Raw genomic sequence first — 22,406 nt, forward strand, 5'->3', positions numbered from 1 at the left:
GAGATGAGGGTGTTTCACATCTACTGAGAAACTGAAATGGAGACAGAAAAGTCCCCAGTTCTCAGGTGTGTGTTAATATTCTGGCTCCCTGCTGCAATTTCAGACAGTTTATCCTGAAATGTTCCTGGGGGTAAGGACAGGGTGATTTTAGTGTCACACTCAGGATGGAATCTTAAAGACGAGAATGAGGGTCTTGGTCGTGGACATACCCTCCGAGCATCGTCACGCCTTTCTTCTCCGTTCCTGCTTCAGGGCACCTCTGCACTTCCATACAGTGACACACACGCAGGATGAGAAGTCAGAGGACAAGGGTGGGTGCTGTTTACCGCTCTGTTTCCCTTGGGGGCCACAGCCAAACGGCTCAGGTTTATTTGAGTCTCAGCTTCCTCTTTCCAAGTGTCCCTGTGGCTCAGATGGTAAAGACTATGCCTGCAATGCAGGAGACCTGGGTTCAAGCCCTTGGTCAGGAAGATCCCCTGGAGAAGGAAATGGCAACCCACTCCAGTATTCTTGCCTGCAGAATCCCAGGGCAGAGGAGCCTGGCGGGCTACAGTCCACGGGGTCGCAGAGAGTCAGACATGACTGGGTGACGAACACGTCACTTTCCTCTTTCTACACTTGTTTGGTCAGGGGGGCTGGATGGGAGGTGGCTCAAATACGAGAGTGAATGTGAGAGTGCTACAAAACCAAACTCGGGTCCACCCATGCACAGAGGAGACTGAGAAATGTGGCTTAAGCTCAACATTCAGAAAACGAAGATCACGCATCCAGTCCTGTCACCTCATGGCAAATAGATGGGGAAACAGTGGCTGACTTTATTTTTCTGGGCTCCAAAATCACTGCAGATGGTGACTGCAGCCATGAAATTAAAAGATGCTTACTCCTTGGAAGGAAAGTTATGACCTACCTATACAGCATATTAAAAGGCAGAGATATTACTTTGTCAACAAAAGTCTGTCTAGTCAAGGCTGTGGTTTTTCCAGTGGTCATGTATAGATGTGAGAGTTGGACTATAAAGAAATCTGAGAGCCAAAGAAGTGATGCTTTTGAACTGTGGTGTTGGAGAAGACTCTTGAGAGTCCCTTGGACTGCAAGGAGATCCAACCAGTCCATCCTAAAGGAGATCAGCCCTGGGTGTTCATTGGAAGGACTGATGTTGAAGCTGAAACTCCAGTACTTTGGCCACCTCATGCAAAGAACTGATTCATCTGAAAAGACCCTGATGCTGGGAGAGATTGAGGGTGGGAGGAGAAGGGGATGACAGAGGATGAGATGGTTGGGTGGCATCACCGACTCGATGGACGTGGGTTTGGGTGGACTCTGGGAGTTGGTGATGGACAGGGAGACCTGGTGTGCTGCAGTCCATGGGGTCTCAAAGAGTCGGACGCGACTGAGCGACTGAACTGAACTGAACACCCAAGCACAGTAAAGCCAATCACGGACACAGGTTGTGCTGAGGAAACGTGGCTGCGTTCATTGCAGGCACCAAGCAACCAGTCCAGGCAGCTGGTGCTTAAAAGGCACAGAGCCCCAGAGGCTTTCAGGGAAGGGATTTTTAAAACCAGGATGAGGGAAGGAATTGTGGGGTATGTGCTCAGCTTGTGGACACTCTTCTGCTTGGTTCGTGGTGAGGTCATCAGGAGGCAACATCATCAACTTCTGACTCCAGCGGGTCTGGGGTCGTGCGGTTTGTGGCCAGCATCCAGTTAACTGCTTCTGTCTGGTGGGTGAGTTTCAGTGTCTACAAAGCAGCTCAGAGGCCTTTGCTTAGAATATTGTCTATAGCCTTTGAGGAGGAACTAACGGTCCTAGACTTCGTCTAATGGATAAACTATTATTATTTTGTCTTGTGTGACTGTTTTCCTTTCTTTCTGCAATTTCTGACTTCTCTGGTTAAATTTACTCTTTGGAACTCAGGGAAGGCCTAGGAAGCTAAAGTTTCTGTACAGACAAAAGGCAGGCAGAGGACAGTGGTGGTGGGGTGGGGGGAGGGTGGTCTTTTATGGGAAGGCCATAGAGTTCTGTTCAACCACAGACTGCGTGAGTGCTCAGCCACTCAACCGGGTCTGGCTCTGTGTGACCCCGTGGACTGTAGCCCGCCAGGCTCCTCTGTCCGTGGAATTTCCCAGGAAAGAACAGTGGGGTGGGTTGCCATTTTCTCCTCCAGGGGATCTTCCCGGCCCAGGGATTGAGCCCTTGACTCCTGTGTCCCCTGCATTGGCAGGTGGTTTCTTTGCCACTAGGACCCCCTGGGAAGCCCCCAACTATGGAGTAGTGTGATTAATAGCAGATAATTGAGATGTGTTCATTTTCCATTACCATTGGGTGGTTTAGTCACTAAGTCATTTGACTCTTTCGACCCCGTGGACTGTAGCCTGCTGGGCTCCTCTGTCCATGGGATTTTCCAGGTAAGAATACTGGAGTGGGTTGCCATTCCCTTCTCCAGGGAATCTTCCTGACTCAGGGATCGAACCTGGGTCTCCTGTACTGCAGGCAGATTTTTTACCAACTGAGCTACCAGGGAAGCCCTGGTGGCTCAAATGGTAAAGAACCATTACCATTGCTAAGATGATTATTACAGTATTGGTTAAAACAAACACAAAATGTAGTAACCCATGTGGGAAGTTTTATTGTTTGACCTATTTCAAGAAAACAATGTCAAATCAGCATCTAGACTGTAATTCTGTTAAGAACCAGGGAGGTGCATGATGGGAGCTTGAAGGGGACGGCGTGAAGCACATGGCTAGATGGTAGGGCAGGGTGTTTCTTTCCTAGGTCTTTAAAGGGTATTTAATGAAATCTCTACTACGCGCCAGTTGCTGTCATGAGTCATTTTCATCCGTTTGCCATTGAGCCTTCCCACCAGCCTTATTATGCAGATAAGCAGGTTGCTCCCATTTATAGATAAGGACAGAGGGGCTGCGAGAGGTGAGACTCCAGATCCAGGTGCCTCCACTTGTGAGTGTTCCAGAAGATTGTGGAGTGTGGCTCTCCGTCGAGCCCAGAGCTTGAGGTGGTGTCCATTCCACCCTTGTTTTATACCTATTTGTTTTATGCATGTTTTAGGAAAGTCTTTGTACCAGGCACTCATGCTGAAGCTGTATTTGCCTCGGGCTCTGCTCGGAAGGTCCTGTTTCCGGAAGGAGAGTTGCCTATTTCACCTCTGGTGCAGAATTGGAGAAAAATGCTTTGTCCTGAGTGAATAAATGCATGGGCTTATCTTACCAGGCCCTGCTCTCATTCCCAGCTATGTCCCAGAGAGAGTTCACACAGTTCCTTCCCATCAGTCTTGTAGAACTGCAACTTTAAGCAGAGCTGACACTATAGAAACAGTAATTGGCATAATATTCACACAGAGCAAAAGACGGTCATTTCCTCAGGCACCAAAAAGCATAACCCAGTTGTGAGTTTCCAGAAAAGGATGGCTGGACTGGCCCTGAAGTTGGTACCACCGTAATACAAACACAGCTCCGATGGCCTCCTTTTGACAGCTGTAATCCTCCCCATGAAAGCAGGCAGAACTCTTAACTATGATTTTAGATGACATTCCCCCTTTTAAACTTTAAGCAGTGTTCTTTAAACATCTCTGAACTTTCCCAATTCCTCCCCGATACCATGCTATGAATTTGCTTGTCACTGTAAGCTGTACACAAAGAGAGACACATGCAGCGAGCACAAAGCTATCAGGAAGTGGTTTTCCTAGCAACAGTAGTCATCTGAAAGATCCCAGAACATCCTTCCTATTCAGACAGCATCGCGTGTTTTGAATAGTGCTGACAGGTGAAGTGGATTCACAGTATTTAATACAAAAAAATATTACTAGGGATTGGTACTGCACAAAAGCTCAAATATCCATACTATTCACAAGCAGCTGAATTCACTGTTTTTCTATCTATCTAGATTATTTACTGAGGCACAACTGCAAAAGCAGATATTCACCTGCTCACCGAATGACTAATCCGGGGTATATTCTGGAAAGTCTGATTCCCCAGACCTCATCCAGGCACCTGGGATACATCGCTAAATCAAGCCCAGCTCTCTACGCAAGCCCGTCCTGAGGACAGTCTTGAATGATAAAGAGACGTCCCTCCGCCAAGTCCCTCAGTAGACGTGCCCAGTTTAAAATAAAAATGAGTCAATACAGTTGACGAAATCTTCCACCCCCAAGGAACTCTATCTGGTTATTGCCGTAACTCTATCAGAAACACTCTCATATCCCTCCTCCATCCTCTCACAAGTAATATCCAAAGAAAATTCATCCCTGAAGGTCAAAAAAGAAAAGAAAAGGAAAAAAACCACAAGCAACAGAAAAATAAGCCCTCAAAAATCCACTGGAATAAAAGAAAGAGAGAAGAGGTGGGAGGGAAATTGAGATGGAGGAAGGGGAAGGTATGAAATGAGAGAGGAGGCTGTACGTTTCAGCTTGCAAGGGAGACCTCAGGAGAATGTGGCATTACAGCCTTCACCAGATTCCAGCCTGTATGGAGCTTAATTCCATAAAGAAAGAAAGCATTTAAGCCTTTCAAACTGTGCAAAATTGGCCGGGGTTGTATTACCACCGTTATTATCTTGCGTGTTTAGTTGCTCAGTCGTGTCCAGTTCTTCGTGACCCCATGGACTGTGGCCCGCCAGGCTCCCCTCTCCATGGGATTTCCCAGGCAAGAATACTGAAGTGAGTTGCCATTTTCTCCTCCAGGGGATCTGCTTGACCCAGGGCTTGAACTTGCGGCTCTTGTGTCTCCTGCACTGCAGGTGGGCTCCTGACTTGCTGAGCCATTGGTGAAGACCAGTTATTTTACATAAATATAAATCCATCGCTGTGCACCCCTTGTGTGTGCAGAACTGTGCCAGGCTCTGAGGGTATGAGGAGTCTCCCTCTTGGCTTAGAATTTAGTCAAGGAGACAGAGCAAGGAGAAAAAGTGCTGAGTAACAACTGATGGAGGCAGGCACTGAGCTTCAGTATTTCGGAATAAGTGACGGCCTAAAAGTTGGTATCAGAAGGAGGAATTACCTACAGAATAGGTCAGTTCAGTTCAGTTGCTCAGTGGCATCAAACTCTTTGAGACCCCATGGACTGCAGCACACCAGGCTTCCCTGTCCATCACCAACTCCTGGAGTTTACTCAAACTCATGTCCATCGAGTTGGTGATGCCATCCAACCATCTCATTCTCTGTCGTCCCCTTCTCCTCCCACCTTCAATCTTTCCCAGTATCAGGGTCTTTTCCAATGAGTCAGTCCTTTGCATTAGGTGGCCAAAGTATTGGAGCTTCAGCTTCAGCATCAGTCCTTTCAATGAATATTCAGGACTGATTTCCTTTAGGATGGACTGGTCGGATCTCCTCGCAGTCCAAGGGACTCTCAAGAGTCTTCTCCAACACCACAGTTGAAAAACATCAATTCTTTGGCACTCAGCTTTCTTTATAGTCCAGCTCTCACATCCGTACATGACTACTGGAAAAACCATAGCTTTGATTACATAGACTTTTGTCAGCAAAGTAATGTCTCTGCTTTTTAATATGCTGTCGAGGTTGGTCATAGCTTTTCTTCCAAGGAGCAAGCGTCTTTTAATTTCTTGACTACAGTCACCATCTGCAGTGATTTTGGAGCCCCCCAAAATAAAGTCTCTCACTGTTTCCATTGTTTCCCCATCTATATGACATGAAGTGATGGGACTGGATGCCGTGATCTTAGTTTTTTGAACATTGAGTTTTAAGCCAACTGTTTCACTTTCCTCTTTCACTTTCATCAAGAGGTTCTTTAGTTCCTCTTCACTTTCTGCCGTAAGGGTGGTGTCATCTGCATAACTGAGGTTATTGATTTCTCCTCTGGCAATCTTCATTCCAGCTTGTGGTTCATCCAGCCTGGGATTTTGCATAATATACTCTGCATAGAAGTTAAATAAACAAGGTGACAATATGCAGCCTTGATGTACTCCTTTTCTGATTTGGAAGCAGTCTGTTTTTCCATGTCCAGTTCTAACTGTTGCTTCTTGACCTGCATACAGATTTCTCAGGAGGCAGGTAGGGTGGTCTAGTAGTCCCATCTCTAATAATTTTCCAGTTTGTTGTGATCCACACAGTCAAAAGCTTTAGCGTGGTCAATAAAGCAGAAGTAGATGTTTTTCAGAAACTCTCTTGCTTTTTCGATGATCCAGCGGATGTTGGCAATTTGATCTCTGGTTCCTCTGCCTTTTCTAAAACCAACTTGAACATCTGAAAGTTCATGGTTCACATACTGTTGAAGCTTGACTAGGAGAATTTTGAGCATTACTTTACTAGCGTGTGAGATGAGTGCAATTGTGCGATAGTTTGAGCATTCTTTGGCATTGTCTTTCTTTGGGTTTGGAATGAAAACTGACCTTTTGCAGTCCTGTGGCCACTGCTGAGTTTTCCAAATTTGCTGGCATATTGAGTGCAGCACTTTCACAGCATCATCTTTCAGGATTTGGAATAGCTCCACTGGAATTCCATCACCTCCACTAGCTTTGTTCGTAGTGATGCTTTCTAAGGCCCACTTGACTTCACATTCCAGGATGTCTGGCTCCAGGTGAGTGATCACACCATTGTGATTATCTGGGTCATGAAGATCTTTTTTATATAGTTCTTCTTTGCATTCTTGCCACCTCTTCTTAATATTAAATGTGTGCTTTAAAATAGTCTTCATTGGGGTATAAGCTGTGGCATGTGAGTGCTTCATCACTCAGTTGGGTCCGAGTTTTTGTGACCCCATGGACTCTAGCCCACCAGGCTCCTCTGTCCATGGGATTCTCCCAGCAAGAATACTGGAGTGGATTGCCATGTCCTCCTCTAGGGATTAGCTGTGGGGTTGAAAGCAAATCTGTTAAATATGGCAGAGTCATACTGATCTTACAAGGCTATTGGACAGATTGATTGTGACCATGCCCTTAACACATCAAGAGCACCGGTGGGTAGCTGCAGTTCTCAGAAGATACAGGTCAGACACGCAACTTAAACTACAGTGTCCTGCAATTGCACACCCACGAAATAGTCAAAATTAAATGTCCTGATAGTGTATGCAGGTCAGGAAGCAACAGTTAGAACTGGACGTGGAACAACAGACTGGTTCCAAATAGGAAGAGGAGTATGTCAAGGCTGTATATTGTCACCCTGCTTATTTAACTTATATGCAGAGTACATCATGAGAAACGCTGGGCTGGAAGAAGCACAAGCTGGAATCAAGATTGCCGGGAGAAATATTAATAAACTCAGATATGCAGATAACACCACTCTTATGGCAGAAAGTGAAGAGGAACTCAAAAGCCTCTTGATGAAAGTGAAAGAGGAGAGTGAAAAGTTGGCTTAAAGCTCAACATTCAGCAAACGAAGATCATGGCATCTGGTCCCATCCCTTCATGGGAAATAGATGGGGAAACAGTGGAAACAGTGTCAGACTTTATTTTTGGGGGCTCCCAAATCACTGCAGATGATGACTGCAGCCATGAAATTAAAAGATGCTTACTCCTTGGAAGGAAAGTTATGACCAACCTAGATAGCATATTCAAAAGCAGAGACATTACTTTGCCAACAAAGGTTCGTCTAGTCAAGGCTATGGTTTTTCCTGTGGTCATGTATGGATGTGAGAGTTGGACTGTGAAGAAGGCTGAGCACCAAAGAATTGATGCTTTTGAACTGTGGTGTTGGAGAAGACTCTTGAGAGTCCCTTGGACTGCAAGGAGATCCAACCAGTCCATTCTGAAGGAGATCAGCCCTGGGATTTCTTTGGAAGGAATGATGCTAAAGCTGAAACTCCAGTACTTTGGCCACCTCATGTGAAGAGTTGACTCACTGGAAGAGTCTGATGCTGGGAGGGATTGGGGGCAGGAGGAGAAGGGGACGACAGAGGATGAGATGGCTGGATGGCATCACTGACTCGATGGACGTGAGTCTGAGTGAACTCTGGGAGTTGGTGATGGACAGGGAGGCCTGGCGTGCTGCGATTCATGGGGTCGCAAAGAGTCGGACACGACTGAGCGACTGAACTTAACTGATAGTATCAAGTATTGGATATGAAGCATTAGCTGCTCTTTCACATTGCAAGAGGGCATGTCAATGGTACCAGCATTTTTGGGAGAATTTGGCTCTATCTGATGCAGTTTAAGATGTACATGCCCCATGACCTAGAAATTGCACTCTAGGGTGTATTCATTAGAGAAATTCTCATAAACGTACCTAAGGAGACTCATGTGAAAATTACTGCTGTCTTGTCTATAGTATCGAAAGACTGGAAAAGCCTAAATATCTGTCCATAGGGAAGCGGATAAACAAAAGTGACATATTCATATCACAACTGCAGAGAGAGAACAAGGTGTGAACTTATTTTTTTAATTTTCATTTTTTTGGCCTCACCATGCAGTTCACGGGATCTCAGTTCCCTGAGCAGAGATTGAAGCTGTGCCTCTCAGGGGAAGCTCGGAGTCCTAACCACTGGGCCACCAGGGAATTTGCAGTTTTGTGTTTGTGTAGACTGGGAAATGGGCTTCCCAATAGCTCAGTTGGTAAAGAATCCACCTACAATGCAGGAGACCCTGGTTCGATTCCTGGGGCAGGAAGATCTGCTGGAGAAGGGATAGGCTACCCACTCCAATATTCTTGGACTTCCCTGGTAGCTCAACTGATAAGGAATCCACCTGCCATATGAGAGACCTGGGTTCAATCCCTGATTTGGGAAGATCCCCTGGAGAGGGAAAGGCTACCCACTCAGTATTCTGGCCTGGAGAATTCCATGGACTGCATAGTCCATGAGGTCACAAAGAGTCGGACATGACTGAGTGACTTTCACTTTCACTGCAGACTGGGAAATTCTTGGTCTCTAAGCAATCCTTCATCGAAAGCAAATGCTTTAATTCCATGTGTATTTCAAAGTACTTCCCTCTTCTTCCTACTCCTCCTTACAACAAAGGTACTTTTCAAGCAAATCTTTGGCCAAGAGAACAGACTGAAGTCACAGTCAGACAGTGTCCATCCTCCTGCAAACTCAGCAGAGACAGGAGGAGCAGAAGGCTAGAGCCTTTACGCATCTTTCTGACCCCACACCTTCAAGCTGGGAGCCTCTGGGAGCCACTCAGTCTTGGCTCCCTCCAGCTGAGTGGGATGAATGCAAGTGTATATGCTGTCTTTTGGATTCTTTTAGGGCTTCCCTGGTGGTTCAGATGGTAAAGATCTCCCTGCAGTGCAGGAGACTTGGGTTTGATCCCTGGGTCAGGAAGATCCCCTGGAGAAGGAAATGGCAACCCACTCCAGTATTTTTGCCTGGGAAATCCCATGGGCAGAGGAGCCTGGTGGGCTATAGTTCATTGGATGGCAAATAGTTGGACATGACTGAGCGACTAACACTTTCACTTTCACATTTTGGATTCTTAAAAATTATTCGAATTCCAAGAACTATATGTGTCCCTCATTCCTTGGTGCTGATGTGTGTTCAGTTGCTTCAGTCATGTCCAACTCTTAGAAACCCCATGGACTGTAGCCTGCCAGGCTCCATGGAATTTTCCAGACAAGAACACTGGAGTGGGTCTTCTTTTCCTACTCCAGGGGATCTTCCCGAACCAGAGGTCGAACCCGTGTCTCTTGCATCTCGCGCATTGGCAGGTGAGTTCTGTACCACTAGTGGTACCTGGGAATAGATGGAAAGAAGGTAACATTTATGTTTTATGAAATGCATGTCATTATTCCTGCTCATGGGGTAGGATTCAGAGTCGACTGCACATGCAGTTGTATAACCTTGAGCCATGCACCCACCGAAGAGGACTTGGGGGAGGGTGGAAGGTAAAGTGGACAGCACACGGCAGCCCAGGTCCCATGTGACACGAGCGTCAGAGCAGGGATGGCGCTTCCGCGAGAAAGGAGAGAGTGAAGTGCAGTTCTGGTTAAAAAACCCATCAAGTACAAACTGCATCCTGGTCCCTGCATTGTAAACACTGGCAATACAGAAAGCTAAATCAGATATCACCCTTGCCCTAAAACAAAAACAAAACCTCCCATCCAGAAATGTATGAGTGAGAAGGGAGATAATTCAAGCGACAGTTTCAGGAAGAACTAGGTCAGAAGGAAGAACTTCGTGATACAAGTGTTCTGAAGAGAGAGAACCAACCCAGTGGGTTTAAGGAGAGTGAGCATGAAAGATGTTCTGAAGGAGATAAAGACTGACCTGGGTTTTAAAGTTGTGGAACACTGAGTAAAAGGCTACTTAGCCGAGCACGTGACGGAATTCCTTTTTCCCTTCCATTTTGTCCTTTAACAGCTTTTTATTGACTCTTTGCTATGTCCCTAGTATTGAGGATATAATGGTAAGCAAAATCAGACGTGGTCAACCTTTCAGAGTTTATTTGCTTATTTTGTAATATTTATTTATTTATTGGACGGTACAAGGTCTTAGCTGTGGCCCTCAAACTCTTAGTTGCAGCACTTGGGATCCAGTTCCCGGACCAGGGATCGAATCCAGGCCCACTGCATTTGGAGTGCAGAGTCCTAGCCACTGGACCACCAGGCAAGTCCACTTCCAGGGTTTATGATCAAGTGGAGAATTCAGACATAAACCCGGACTCTCAATCTAGAGAATATAGACGGAATCTGAGAGGAGGAAGGGATCTATAAACGTGAATGAAAAAACAATGACATCTTTCTTTTCAGAAACGCTTAATGATATTTCGCATTCCCTTCCATTATGAATTTAAGCATCAGAAGTGATAGAATTAATAATATTTGTGATCTTGTTCACCAATATAGATTTCATATTTTTATATTCCATTACAATTATTGCAGACGCTGTGGAATATCACTTGTACTTATCACCACTTCAAAATTACAGTAGTTATTAGACTTTCCACTAGATCTTGTTATTTAATGTCTTAATAAAGAAGCACATTTATGACTACGCTACATTTAAGAAAATATTTTGATAACCAATTATACCGAAATGCAAGTTTCTTTGTAATCCTATGCATTTTATATCATGGATTTGATAACATTATTCTGGCTTTCCCAGACCGCCATAGGGACCCATGGAACAAAATTATTCAGAACCTCTGCACGGATTAAATAACCACCAACATTAATAAAAATTGCAATTGTGCCAAGAGCTGCAGGGAGAAGTTAAACAAAGAAATGAACCTCATGAGGGAGGCTTCCCTGAGGAACTGAGGTGTGAGCCAGGTTACAGAGGAGGAGTCAGTTTTAACTGGCAAGGAAGGAGTGGAAGAACATCACAGGAGAAGGAAACAGCATGGAAAACGTGCCTTGAGACGACGGGACTCAGGGAACCGAGGGACGCTGCTACGAGATGCCGAGGCAGGGACGGGGTGCGGGAGCGCCAGTGTTGGCACGCTGGCTCTGGGGTCCCGGTGCGGAAATGCTGGAGCAGGAGCAAGTGAGGGGAAGATGGTTGTGAACTGGCCGGGGCAGAGGGCACAAGTCTGACACGCAAAGCAGAAGGCAGTGAACAAAACATGGAAGAGGACAACGAGCTGGTGCACGTGGGGATCACGTGTGGTCAGGTTGGCCAAAGACCAGACCCTGTGTCAGAGAGAGGACAGTGAGACCCACAAGTCTGCCAGTTCAGAGTCCTGCTGGCCTTGAGGGCTCCGTGAAAGCAAGTGTAGACTTCATCCTGAGGAGAGTAGGAGCCATTGAACGGTTCTCTAATCATCCTGGCTTTGGAGAGACCACACTTGGTGAGCTGCTGTATCAGTCAGTGTTCTCCAAAGAGACAGAGCCCCTGTGCGTGTGTTTATGTGTGTGGCAGTGGTGATTTTGTTAGTAATTCACGTCTGACTCTTGGGACCCCATGGACAGTAGCCCACCAGGCTCCTCTGTCCATGGGGTTTCCCAGGCAAGAATACTGGAGTGGGTTACCATTTCCTTCTCCAGAGGATCTTCCTGACCCAAGGATGGAATCCACGTCTCCTGCATTGCAAGCAGGTTTTTTACATAAATATAATATACATCAGTTCAGTTAGTTCAGTCGCTCAGTCGTGTCCGACTCTTTGCTACCCCATGAATCGCAGCACGCCAGGCCTCCCTGTCCATCACCAACTCCTGGAGTTTACGCAAACTCATGTTCATTGAGTTGGTAATGCCATCCAGCCATCTCATACGTACATACGTATATTTATCTGATGCTCAGATTCTCATTATTTGTGCTAATTACATTCTATAAAGTTGCCATGAACACTGAATTAGGAACACTGTTCCTAGGAGCAGTATAGGGTTAAGTTCCTATGAGCCTCTGGTTGCAATATTTTCATCAACTGATCAATATATAATCTTATTTTATATGTGTTTCAGTTTAAAGACATCTATTTAAAGTATTTATTAACAATGAACTCACAGGTGATGGCACTGTGAGTTCATGCTCAAAGCTTATCTAATAAGCATATTTTTGCACGAGGCACGTCCCGGGATTTCTGGACTTGGGAACACCGGAAGCACTGTGGCAGTGTACAGGGTAGCCCTTCTCAACAGTGAAATCACTGGCAGAAAGCACTAAAACAACCTCGAAAAAAATGTGGTATGATGTAGAATCTAAAAAGGACGTATTTCTAGTGGGAGGATTGAAACAAGGAGGCAGGCTGCCGGCTTACCGCACCTCAGCTGAGCACGTGCTCATCAGGTGACTCAGCTCTTTTGCCACCCACACGTGCACACGTCTGTGAGTGACTGAAAGCACACAAGTGCTGAGTTTAAGGTTATAAGTGCATTTTAGTGCCTGGGCAAACTCGTAAATACTGAATCCATAAATAAAGGACATTAACAACTTAAAGAATATATATATATATATATACGCTCTGAGGATTGTAGAAGCTGCCAACTCTGAAATCCTGAAGGCAGGTCACAGGCTGGAAACTCAGACAGGAGCTGACGCTATAGTCTTGGGGCAGAATGTCTCCTTCCACTGATGAGTGGAGGCCCACCCGTAATATCAGGGATTATTTCCTTTATTTGACATCAACTGGTCACATCTGTTAACCCATACCTACAAAGTGTATCCTCAGCAACACCTAGATGAGCGTTTGATTGAATAACCAGGGACTGGAGCCTGGTTGAGTTGACACCTAAAACTGCCCAGTTTTGGTATTGAAAGGAGAGAGACGCAAGCAAACCATTGGAATTGTTCAGCTGGGAAGATCCTGTTTCTTGGGGCCCGTTGTGGAGTTCTTAGAATCTTACTTTTTTCTCCCAAGATTTCAGAAGCTTCGCACTCCCGGCTCTTGGTCCTTACTCTCCACAGCCACCATCCCTCAACCCAGTCCAGTCCTTCCAAGACAGAAGCAGCCACTACATTTTGAGAAGAAAGTTCTAGTACACTTGTAGTATATTTATCCCTGGCCTCTCAAATACTTCCTCCACTATTATTCCCTTTTGTCTGAGATGTGGAATGAGTCTCAGAAAGGTGCAATGCAGTATCATTGGGGTATTTTTTAGTTGCAAGTAACAGAATATGTGACATAGAATAGCTTAAGAAACAGTTTGCTTTTGAATCATATTCCTAAATAAGAACCCTGCAGATAGGTGGTTACTGGGTTGGCTAAGAGAAGGGGTCACCAAACGCTCACCTGTGAGGCAAATCCACCCGTGCTGGTTTTGTGCACCCCCAAACCAATAATGCTTTTGAACTGTGGTGCTGGAGAAGACTCTAGAGAGTCCCTTGGACTGCAAGGAGATCCAACAAGTCCATCCTAAAGGAGATCAGTCCTGAATATTCATTGGAAGAGCTGATGCTAAAGCTGAAACTCTAATATTTTGGCCACCGGATGTGAAGAGGTGATTCATTTGAAAAGACCCCGATGCTGAGAAAGATTGACAGCAAAATGAGATGGGAGTGGCAGAAAATGAGATGGTTAGATACCATCGTCAACTCAGTGGATGTGAATTTGAGCAAACTCAGGAGATAGTGAAGGACAGAGGGGCCTGGTGGGCTGTAGTCCATGGTGTTGCAAAGAGTCAAACACCATTTAACAACAAGAACAAAACCAAGAAGAGATACTAAAAAAAGAAAAGAAGAAGAGCAGTAAAGGCTGTGTGTGGCCCCAAAACTATTTATTGTCTGACCCTTCACAACGCAAGTTGCCGGACCGCTGGTTTGGGGATTTGCTGTTAGGAACTCAGCCTCCATCTTCCCACCATCTTCTGCGTATTGCCATGGACAGCTGCCCCGGCTCTGAGCACCATGTCTGTAGATGTTTGACGGATACAGGGAGAGAATGTTTCCCTTCCTTCTCTCTCTTTTCTCAGAAGGCCAGGTCTTTCCCAGAGGCCCCAGCAGACACCCTCTCAGTTCCCATTGGCGGGAAACTCATCCCAGAAACAAGCCGCAAGGGATGCTGGGAAAGGCTGGCTGGCATTGCAGACTCCCTTGGAGGAGTGCCCTCCCACCGGGGAGTGGGGGCTGCGCTTGCCTATGGACTGACCTCTGCCAGCATCTGCTCACGGGGAGCTCCCCCGCTCCCCAGAGTCACTATCATAGCACCAGCCATTTAAGACTTTAGGACAGGAACCCTGCCCCCTGGTTAGATGCTGGTCAGTGCTAATATATGACCAGCCCCTCTGCAGGATGCGGAGACGAGAGCTGCTTTGAACTGGAAAACTTGTGTTTAACGCTCAGTTCTGGGCAGTGTTTTGTTTCGTATTCTGTATGATGGGTTGCTGTTGTGGTTTAGTTGCTAAGTTTGTGTCCGACTCTTTTGTGACCCCATGGACTGTAGCCCACCAGGCTCCTCTGTCCATGGGATTTCCCAGGCAAGAATACTGGAGTGAGTTGTGGTCTCCTCCAGGGGATCCTCCTGACCCAGGGACTGAACCCATGTTTCCCCCATCGAAGGTGGATTCTTTACTGCTGAGCCACCAGGGCAACCAGTCAGGTGTAAATGTGTAAATGTTTATCGTGCTGTTCCCCTGGAGTTGTATACACTTTACTGCATATATTTGATAAAAGATTATATATCAATAAAAGAGAAGAAGGTGTAAAATTGCACCCTCCCCCCAAAAATACAAGGGTCTTTATGCCCGCATTTAGATTTATACATACATGTAGGTATGTACATACGTTTGTGTATGTATCTATGCGCGTGTGTGTATGGCCTACATTCTGTATCTTATATGTGCATACATATATACACATATGCATATACAAGCGATGATAACCAGCATGTATTGAATCTCATTAAGAGCAGCTGGTATATTATGAGCATCAGCAAAATATATTAGCAACATCCAATCTCTTTCTCAGGCGACCATGTCCTAGAGGAAATTTTCTCTTTCATCTCATATCTACCCCTTGTCAACCTTACTGTATCCCCTAGATTTGCAAGTTCTTAGATAAGACACAGAATTAACTTCTACCACAAAAAACACTCAAGCTCAGAGAAAGAGAAGTGCTCACTTCCTCATGACATCTTCTCTTAATAATCAGTAGAGTTAAAAAATTAAAAGACCTTGTAACGGTGACTTTAAATAAGAGATTTTTATAACTTTCACCCTCGCTTTTCTTCTCAGAACACAAGGGGCTAATTAAAAGTGGAAAAGTTCTTGTTTGATCAGAAATTCTTGTGTTTTGGAAAAAGCAGAGAAAACTACTCTAATATTCAGAAAAGTCTTAATTGGCTTTAAAGTCACCAAATTCCCTTTCCCTATTTGGGATAGTGTACATGAACTTTTCTTTCTGAACCCACGAAGAAAAGGTTAGGTAATAGATCCATAGAAATTAGGGCTCCCAGTTGAAAACTGGTCTTTTGATTTGAATCTATGGGATTCTCTTTCAACCTAACTTGGTATGATTCCTCCCTGAGAACCTCCCATAAGTCCTGGGCTTTTGGCTGACTTCTCTCCATAAATGACTTTATTACTTGAGCAGTAAGCTTGTTTATTGAGGAAGATGCGTGCGGTGGTCCCTAATGGGGCATGCAGCATAAAAGCCCCGCTATACTGAGGTGGGCCTGGGTCCGTTTCCAACCATTTCCCACTGCACTCTCTCCTGGATTCATTAGAATTAGTGCAGGAAAAGTGAGTGCTCTATGTTGCACAGCCTTTTTGAAACTGATGCATTTCCACCACTAGAATAGGCTAGAAAAAGATTTCCCTGGGCTCACAGGTGCTCCCACCGAGAGGAACCACGGAGTTCATCAAAAGAGGAATGTCATTGCAAACAGGTACAGGGTAGCAAATTAGCGTATCTTTGGAAAATTCTCAAATGCTCTTTCAAGGGTGCTTGGTCTCTCATCAGTTCTGACTCTTTTGCAACCCCATGGACGGTAGCCTGCCAGACTCCTCTGTCCATGGGATATTCCAGGGAAGAATACTGGAGTGGGTAGCCGTTTTCCCCTCCAGGGCAACTTCCCGATGCAGCGACCTAACCTGAGTGTCTTGCGTCTCCTGAATTGTCAGGCGGGTTCTTTACCACTGAGCCACCAGGGAGCCCCAGCTTTCAAGAGCAGTGACCCTAAGAGTCAACATGTCCATTGGTTAGCAGATTGTTTTCAGTTCTCACTTATTCAATTGATAAGTAGGATGATGAAAATGATTCAGTCAGGAGAATGTTACACCCAATTCAATGTAGTATTGGAAATATTTTTTGTCTCATGAAGTGCCTATCTGTTGACTCTCGCCATCTCTTATTTAGTAATTAAAGCAGGACTCATTGATCTGCTAACTGGGACAGGCATGCATGAAGGTATTTATTGACCTGGAATGTCACTGCAGACAGCACACTCCAGCTTTCTTCTCTGCACATCTCTCAAAGAGTTAATGATGTCATCACCTAAATGTGAGCCTGGTGACTTTGGAGACGAGTGGCAGTCACGATGGTGGGGTGAGGATAAAGAAGGCGAATGGGACCAAGAAAATGAAGCCCATGGGTGAAGCGAAGCACTGGCTTCTTGGAGGGTTTTTGCAACTGACCTTGATTGCATCTTTGAAATGCCTGTTTGATCACCTGCTGAATCTTTGGAGCTATCTGTGAATAATGGATGAGGCATTTGGGTTGTCTTAAGTGTGTGATGTCTGGGCCTCTCTTAAAAAGAGTTAAGGTGCATGTTACTTATTACCCATCAACACGCTACATACTCCCCAGGCTTACCTAAAATGTATCAGCATTTTTGCTGGGTTGCTGCCCAATGCAAAGAGTATAAAGCATCACCTTAATAACTAAGATTTCTAGGTTAAGTGTGAGAGGTGCCTGGCTATCAAGTGCTGGTGGATGGTTAACTAAATAATTCAGGAAGATCTTATGGTTCCATAAAATGAACAGCTACAGCTCTTGCATCTTTATCCCCTTCTGTTGATCATGAAGAGTGTATAAATAAGGGTTCTATTTGGTTGCAAGTGATAAAAATCTGCTGGATGTAGCTTAAGCAAAACAAAAGGGATGCATTTTAAAGATATTCAATGTTTCATGGGGTACAAGGGCAGTAAACAGCTGAGTCCTAGGAAAGGCCTGGAATCAGGTACTCAAATGTCAGTGAGTGTTTTTTGCAACACTCAGATCAATTGCCCCTCTCAAGGCATTTGCTGCAAAGTGCCGAGGAAATTGGGCTTCATACAGTTAAGTTCTTCTTGGTCAATTTCATTAACCCCCAACAGTTAGAAAGATCAGTGTCAACTCCGAGTCTGCTCCCACAATTCACAACCAGACTCCAAGGAGAGCAGGTGTCAGGTCAAATTTTTGGTATTTATCAACAAGGATGTACAAAACAGCAAAGCCTCTTCTTTAAGTTTGATGAAGACCAAACTTTCTCCTTTTATGCACACCAACATCTTACTAGAAAAGTCTTGCAGAAGCAAAGATACTGTATAATGGAGGCTGGCACACTTATCTCTGTAAAGAGCCAGATGGTAAACTCTTTAGGCTTTGCAGGCCCTACTGTCTCTGTTGCCCAAGTACTCAAGCCATTTTTTTTTTTTTAAGTGGAAATGCAGCCACAGACAATATGTAAGCCAGTTGTTGATGATTTTCAAAAACTTTACCTATAAACTGAAACTGAAATTTCATTTAAGGTTCACATGTCAAGAAATATCATTCTTTAGATTATTGTCAACTATTTAAAAATGTAAGTACTAGTCTTAGCTCATGGGCTAGAATTGGCCCACGGGTCATGGTTCATTGACCCCTGCTCTAACAGAATACTGTCGTGATGGTGAGGGGACCGAGAGTGCACCAAAGCGGCACATAGTCACGGAACCACTCATCAGTCAAGCCTGGAACAGCTTTGTGACGAGATGATTCTGTGGTTATTTGTTCACGCTGCATTGTGGCTTCTATAGGCTACTGTGTTGGTAGCAGAGCATCTTTGATTTTAATGATGGTTTCCTAACAGACTTGAGAGTGTCCTCAACCTTTAGTCGATGTCCAGATCTCTTTCACTTGTCAACCACTATCTATTTATGGTCATAGCTTATAATCTCTTCCAAAAATGTACCTGTACAACTTTGAAATTTAAACAATAAGCAACTCACCAAACACCTCAGCACTGCTTTCCTATCCATCGGTGTGGTGCCCACTGTCTAAGTTTTCACCTTGCCTATTGTACCCCGGTTCTGAGAAATTCTTATGTCTATTACAGGCCTCACATTGCTTTGAAGGTTGGCTTTTAGCATGAATTCTAAATGATCTTCCATTCAAATAAATTTTAGAATGAAAATTTCAAACCACTGCCGAATAGTCCTTTGACTACCCAAACCCTCTCCCAAGGCCAAATTGATATTTCTGCCTTCTTCAGGTATTCTGTGCCCCTGATGAAATTCATATAAAAGAAAAAGGATTCATGATTTGTGTGAATTTGTCATAATGTTTGTTTCTGCATGAAAAATAAACTTGAACAAAAACAAATCAATTCTAGAGAAAATTGAAAAGGACAATACCATTGTAAATCCTAAATAGCACAGCGAGAACTATACTTCATGTCAGTTTTATTAATCGTGGTCAATTTTCAAACGGTCAAATATTGGCAATTTCATCTTGTTCAATATAATTTGGAGTACATTGTAGAGAATTTAATGGCATTGGATAAACTCTTTTCTTACACTGCAGGTTGCCTTGTTCAGTTTCTCAAATTCTAGGCTTTAAAATATGGCTGTTGACAACACCTAAGTTTTTGTAACTTAAAGAGAGAGAAAGAAAAAAGAGAGAGAGAGAGAGAGAAATAGAAACACAATGAGACTAAATGATGGAGATGGAGGGACTGAATTTCTTCTTGGCCTGAACCTGGTTCCTAGAGAAGGGACTTTGAGCATTTCCTGCTCTTGGACCAGTCAGTATAGTTAGCATGTGGTTGGGCCGAAGCCACTGCAGGCAGGAGTTTCTCAGAGTTCACCCTGTAGATCAGAATAGACTGCTAACCAGGAGAGTGACCACTGACGGCTTGACAGACAACCAATAATTGTCCTCTAAGGATGAGAGTCTTAGTGCTGCCGTTCCATTGCTCTGTAAGGGTTTCTATGAGCCCTGAGATAAAGAAAATATTTAACAGCAAGCACCAGCCAACCAGAAATCAGACCCAGGTTGTGAACAGGTGGCTGGGCCATGCCAAAACACATACCGTGGAGGAAGTATGAGGTCTTCTCATAAATCTGAGTATCACAGAGTTTGTTCTTTCTTGGACCTGGGCAATGAACCGGAACGCTTACAATTAAGAAAGCGAAAGTGAAAGTTGCTCAGTGGTGTACGACACTTTAGTGACCCCATGGACTATACAATCCACGGAATTCTCAGGTGAATACCGGCGTGAGTAGCCATTTCCTTCTCCAGGGGATTTTTCACAACCCAGGGATCAAACCCAGGTCTCCTGCATGGCAGGTGGATTCTTCACCAGCTGAGCCACCAGGGAAGCCCAAGAATGCTGGAGTGGGTAGCCTATCCTTTCTTCAGGAGAACTTCCCAACCTAGGAATCGAACCAGGGTCTGCTGCATTGCAGGCAGATTCTTTACCAGTTGAGCCACCAGGGAAGCCCAAGAATGCTGCAGTGGGGAGCCTATCCCTTTTCCAGGGGATCTTCCCACCTCAGGAATCAAACCGGGGTCTCCTGCATTGCAGGTGGATTCTTTACCAACTGAGCTATCAGGGAAGCCCTCCTGCAATCTAAAGGTCTATATAATACTGGGTAAACAGTCAGATGGGTAAGTAGCCAATCTACCTTCTCACAGGTTTGCGATTTGTTGCCCTGATCTTTTGGTATTTGTTACCTGATGAGCCAGCAAGCTTCTATGTTCATCAAAGGTTCTTACCAATCTCTGAAAAGGGAAAAAAAAAATGAATAGGTACATAGTCTGAACAATATCTTATGTATCTTCTTTGAGAAAGAGTTTCCAAAAATACCTAAGAGCTAAAAGCCAAGGATACACTGGGCCGAAATTGCAGTGTCAAGGTTTCAAAGGTTTCACTGTGTGAATGACATTCCTGGGTCTATTCTCTTTCAGCCTGAGAAGTAGAAGAAGTCTGTCTGCAGTGACTCCAATATAGCCACCTGCCTGAGCGTCTCGACCTCTACCAGCAGCAACGGGCGGCTCTTCCTGAGCCACCTCATCCCTGCCGATCAGAATGAGGAGACCTCACCTCAACAGGTAAAGCACACAAGAGAGCCTTCAAATACTTGCTGAATGAATCCTGGAATCCTTTCTCTTCCCCACCCCCAAATTCCTTGAGCCTTTGACTCTTCTCTAGGTACCCATCAATTTATTGTTTGCAACGGGTAGGAGAGCAGAACAGCCCCTCTCTGTGGGGATGGGCGGTGTTCAAATCCACTCCAGCACTGACCTTGTGCCCAGGTGGAGTGGGGCGGCAATGGGAGGAAGCCTCACGGGACAGAAGGGAAGGCTGAGACCCGCTGAGCTGGCTAAGCTAGCAGACAGACGTGTGCCATCCTGTTGCGGTGTATGGAGATGTTCCACTTTTGTGGCTTCCTGTTAGGTCTGCAGTAGATTAAACCAAATTGCATGTGAGAAACTGGTGAGGTTTGGCAGAAGAGAAGATGGGGAGGAGAAGGGCCATTGGGACTGGAAGTGGCATGCAAGGGCTGCTTTCCAACATGAGAAGGATCGACGGCACCCAGTAGAGCATCCTAGTGAGCTGACACCTTGTGTAAAGAATAAGCTCCAAGCTACTTACCAGACTCACAAAGTAAGTATGTGGTTCTCAAAACCTTTAAAAATACGTCAATGCTTGGGTCCACCACGCGTCCATCAGTCCTGGGGTGGGGTCCACGGACCTGCAGCACAGAGTGAGCTGGGAACCTCTCTCATAATTTAGCTCCAGTCCGTTCTCCACACTCATCTCCTACCACATCCCGCTCTGTTCAGACTTCGTGTCCCTTGGCCTCCTTTTGTTCCTGGAACACTCCAAGCTCATTCCAATGGCAGGGCTTTTGCTCTTCCTGTGCTTGGAAGAACTTTCTTCCTCCTGGAGACTGGTGTGAATCAGCTCGAAAGCCGCCTCTTTGTGAGGTCTCCCCTAACCCTCTGCATCCGCTTCCCAGGGATGCTGTAGTGAAGACCGCAGACTGGGTGCAGGGAACAAGAGAAATCGGCTCTCCTACAGTTCCGGGAGGTAGAAGTCCAAATCAGGAGTTGGCAGGCCAGTGCTCTCTCTGAAGGCTCTGCAGGAGCATCTGTTCCCTACCTTTCTCTTAGCTCCTGCTGGTCGCCAGCAGGCCTTGGCAGCCCCTGGCTTCCAGATGTTTCACTGCGGGCTCCCCACCTCGCCTGGCATTCCCAGTGTGTCTCCTCGTGGGCTTCTCTTGGTGACAGTCTCTTCCTCTCTTCCCATATGGACACTAATTCCTGACTTATCCTTATGACATCATTTTAACTTGATTTCATCCACAAAGACCCTAGTTCCAGAAGAGATCACATTCACACGTCCTGAGGTTGAGACTTTAGCATATTTTTAGCAGGAACCCGATTCGACTTTAATATTCCTCGTCCAAAGCAGCCTGCTTCACTCTCTCTGGTCCTCGTCACTGTCTTGACTTAGGACGAGACAGTCCCTTAGCCTGTCTTGACCGTGCCTGGAGTGGTCTTGCTTCTCATGTATTGTGTGCCAGCTGTTCTCCTCACGATGTAAACCCTGTGAGAGCAGAAACTTTGATGGTCAACTCTGTTGCCCATGCCTGAAAGGTGAGTTATTAAACATGCGTTTGGGTAAATGAAACAGAACTAATGATCAAGAATAAAAATTACCCAGAAGCAGATTTTATTTCATTACAAAGAAAGCTTTTGGATAGTTAAAGCCAGCTCAAAATGGAATAGCTGTTCTTTTTTAAGGTGATGAGTTTCCTGTCTTGGGAGGAGATCATATAAGGGTCAGGAGGTATCTTAGAAGGAATACAGGAGTGGGGATTTGCATATCAGTTCAGCAATGGATTTATGACCTCTATGGATTCACTCTTTAAATCCAGAAGT

General features: G+C 45.2%; 1 long non-coding RNA gene across 1 annotated transcript in view; it reads left to right on the top strand.

Annotated features, from left to right (window-relative positions):
* The window catches only part of LOC133259912 (uncharacterized), a 349,591-nt gene extending 327,845 nt beyond the window's left edge, over window positions 1-21,746 (top strand). The window contains exon 3 of the long non-coding RNA XR_009740581.1: window positions 20,427-21,746. This is a non-coding gene — a long non-coding RNA (uncharacterized LOC133259912). The remainder of the gene's footprint in view (window positions 1-20,426) is intronic.
* The last annotated feature ends 660 nt before the right edge of the window (window positions 21,747-22,406 follow it).

The sequence above is a fragment of the Bos javanicus genome, chromosome 13 (genome assembly GCF_032452875.1).
Source record: "Bos javanicus breed banteng chromosome 13, ARS-OSU_banteng_1.0, whole genome shotgun sequence".
Taxonomy (NCBI): Eukaryota; Metazoa; Chordata; class Mammalia; order Artiodactyla; family Bovidae; genus Bos; species Bos javanicus.